We start from the raw sequence: 3838 nt of genomic DNA on the forward strand, positions 1-3838 counted from the left end.
GTGAAGTGGAGTACTCGCGATGTGGCGAGACTCCGCGGTCCCTCTGTTTGGAGCGACTCAAATGGTTCAAATGGCTCTGAGCACTATGGGACTTAACATCTGAGGTCATCAGTCCCCTAGAACTTAGAACTACTTAAACCTAAGGAAATCACACACATCCATGCCCGAGGCAGGATTCGAACCTGCGACCGTAGCGGTCGCGCGGATCCAGACTGTAGCGCCTAGAACCGCTCGGCCACCCCGGCTGGCTGAAAGGAGGGTTTGGGGTGTCTGTTGGTTGGTGTTGTCGAATACTTCTTTGAGTGCGAAAATTATTACTGGATTTCCTTCAATTATGACTTTTTGTAGTAGATAGTTTTCTTCAATTATTAGTTTTTGTGGAGGCCTGTTTGTATACAGTGACAAATAAAGTTATTTAGTGCAGACCTTCACAGTGAAGATAATGGGCAAACCAGCAAAACTAGAGTAAGTGAAACATATTGCAAATACGCACACGCGTGCGCGCGCGCATACACACACACACACACACACACACACACACACACACACACACACACACAATCTTCCACATTACATTTACATGTACATAGATATTCCGCAAGTCACCATACGGTGCGTTGCAGAAGGTACCCTGTACCAGTAATAGTCGTTTCCTTTCCTGTTCCACTCGCAAATAGAGTGAGGGAAAAACGCCTGTCTGTATGCCTCTCTTTGAGCCCTAGTTTCTCTAATCTTCTCTTCGTGGTCCATACGTGTATTGTATGTTGGCGGCAGTAGAGTCGTTAGACAGTCAACTTCAAACGACGGTTCTCTAAATTTTCGCAATAGCGTTTTTCGAAAAGAGCGCCACCCTCCCTGCTGAGATTCCCATTTGTGTTCCCGTAGTATCTTTGTAAGACCTACGTGTTGTTTCAACCTACTAGTAACAAATCTAGTAGCCCACCTCTGAATTGCTTCGACGTCTTCCTTCAATCCGACCTGGCACGGATCCCAAACACTAGAACAGTACTCAAGAGTAGGTCGCACCAGCGTCCTATATGCGGTCTCCTTTACGGTTGAACCACACTTTCCTAAAATTCTCCCAATAAACCGACGTCGACTACTCGCCTTCCCTACCACTTTCCAAGGTTACGCCCAGATATTCAATCGACTATCTCAAGCAGAACACTAGTAACAATGTAACTGAACGTTACAGGTTTGGTCTTCCTACTCAGCCGCATTAACTTGCATGTTTCCGCATTTAGAAACAGCAGCCATTCATCAAAACAACTAGAAATTTAGTCTAAGTCATCTTGCATTTTTCTGCAATCACTGTCCTATCACACTTCCCTGAGGCACTCCTGATAATACTGTTGTCTCTGACGAACATTCGCCGATGAGGACAACATACTGGGTTCTGTTACTTCAGAAGTCTTCGAACCACTCACATATCTGTGAATTTATTCCGAGCATTTTCGTTAATAGCCAGCAACGAGGCACCGTGTCAAATGCTTTCCGGAAATCTAGAAATACGGAATCTGCGTGTTGCCCTTCATCCACAGTTCGCAGTATATCATGTGAGAAAAGGGCAAGTTAACGTTAGCCATAACCATAACATGGCCAGGCGTAAATTTTCGAACTGTTCTACATCAAGTTCTGTGTGGTCCCAACACCGATCCCTGGGGCAACCCCCCCCCCCCCCCTTTCACCGTGCCACTCTCAGACCCCACATCACAGCCATTCTCAACACTGTGAGTAATGGCCTCCTTTTGCTGTCTGTTGTTAAGTAAGAGCTGAACCAATTGCGAACTACTGCCCGTATTCCATAATGGTCCAACTTCTGCGGCAATATTTTGTGGTCAACACAATCAAACACCTTAGTTAAATCAAAAAATATGCCTAGCGTTCGAAACTATTTGTTTAATGCTTTACTCCATCCAGTGCCTCACACAGGAAAGAGAATATAGCATTTTCAGTTGTTAAACCACTTCTAAAGCCGAACTGTACATCTGATAGCAAATTATTTGATATAAAATGGTGAATTATCCTTACATACACATCCTTTTCAGTAACTTTAGCAAACACTGATGGCGTAGAAATCGGTCTACAATTGTCTCCATTATCCCTTTCTCCCTTTATATAAAGAGGCTTTACTACTGAGTACTTTAATCGTTCAGGAAACTGACTATTCTTAAAGGAAAAATTACAAATATTGGTAAGTACAGGGCTAACATGTGCAGCACAGTACTTTAATATTCTGCTAGGCACTCCATCATATCCATGAGAGTCCTTAGTCTTCAGTGATGTAATTATTGACTCAATCGCCCCCTTGTCAGAATCACAGAGGAGTATTTCAGACATCAATCTCGGGAAGGAATTTTCCAAGAGAGTTTTATGATTTCCTGTATAAATTAAGTTTTTATTTAATTCACCAGTAATGCTGAGAAAATGATTGTTAAATACTTACAGCGTTCTAAAACTGAAACATAATGAAAGCAGCAAGTTTGAGCAGGAGCAGAGCAAGACGGTCTCTCCTGAATAAAAACACCAAACAGCCACCTTGTTTTCATTCTAATTGACGTCTCATTTGTGTTTTGACTCCGTCTCGCTTATATCTAGATAGAAAAGCTCATACAAAAGGTAAAACTGAATTCTGTGTTACGCTGAACGTATTTTATTAATATGTTGTGTCCGCGTCCAATACGAAATTGAGTTTGTAAATGCTGTAGCGTATATCGCGTTTCTAAAACACATTTAGTAACGCACAATGAAGCGTATAAATAGGACTAAAAGAGTTTATCCACAAAGCTTTTACAGCCTGCAACCTAATTTATTGCGCATATTTCAGCTGCAAATGCATATAGCGTCACCATGATAACAAAGTCGATTTCATTTACGAAACAGTTCAAGTTTCAGGCATTTTATACTTTTTAAAATAAATTTCTTGGATGTTACAAGTAGTATGCAACATTTACATATATCGGTTCAAAATTATGCCCAAAAGTTGATGATAATTAATTGTAAATTACCAGGATCGCTTAGAATGTATAAGTCTTACTTTGTCGCAAATCTTTATTTTTAGGGCATTTGTAACTCTCTTAAATTAACTATCACGGTCTTCTGTTATGGAAAAGGTAACGACGTAAGAGACTTTTCGGAGACAAAGGCGCTGACTTTTGAAAATCTTGGTGTATGCTCATCATGTTACACTTTAAAAGTCATGATTACACCCATATAATTATAAAACTAAACTAAATTCCGCCCAAACAGGCCATGAAGGCCCAACGGTACCGACCGGCCGCCGTGTCATCCTCAACCCACAGGCGTCACTGGATGCAGATATGGAGACGCATGTGGTCAGCACACCGCTCTCCCGGCCGTGCGTCAGTATACGATACCGGAGCCACTACTTCTCAGTCAAGTTTGCCTCACAATGGCTGAGTGCGACCTGCTTGCCAACAGCGCTTGGCAGGTCTGATGGTCACCCATCCAAGCGCTATCCCAGCCCGACAGCGTTTAACTTCGATGATCTGACGGGAACCGGTGTTACCTCTGTGGCAAGGCTGTTGGCCCTATATAGTTATAGTGAATGTAAATGCTACAAAAGTAACTTAATATACATGATCACTCACATAAATAGGGAGAGACTGGAACGTGCTCCTCCTGACAATTGTTTTGCTGGTGCATCCGTTGATTAGAGGTCTCAGGTTCAGTTCCCTTGCGAGATCGGAATGGATGTTAAATAATGCTACATGATTGAACTGGTCTCGGTTTATGGTGGCTCTGGTGTAAATTTTCAGTTTTCGAAGTGTAGGACACGGACGTTCTGGAGTACACGTGGATACAGGTATCGTTAAAA

At 42.4% G+C, this 3838-nt stretch overlaps 1 pseudogene; it reads right to left on the minus strand.

Annotated features, from left to right (window-relative positions):
• Positions 1-3432: 3432 nt before the first annotated feature.
• On the minus strand, positions 3433-3550 carry LOC124556920 (annotated as a pseudogene).
• Positions 3551-3838: the final 288 nt, after the last annotated feature.

This window comes from Schistocerca americana, chromosome X (assembly GCF_021461395.2).
Source record: "Schistocerca americana isolate TAMUIC-IGC-003095 chromosome X, iqSchAmer2.1, whole genome shotgun sequence".
Taxonomy (NCBI): domain Eukaryota; kingdom Metazoa; phylum Arthropoda; class Insecta; order Orthoptera; family Acrididae; genus Schistocerca; species Schistocerca americana.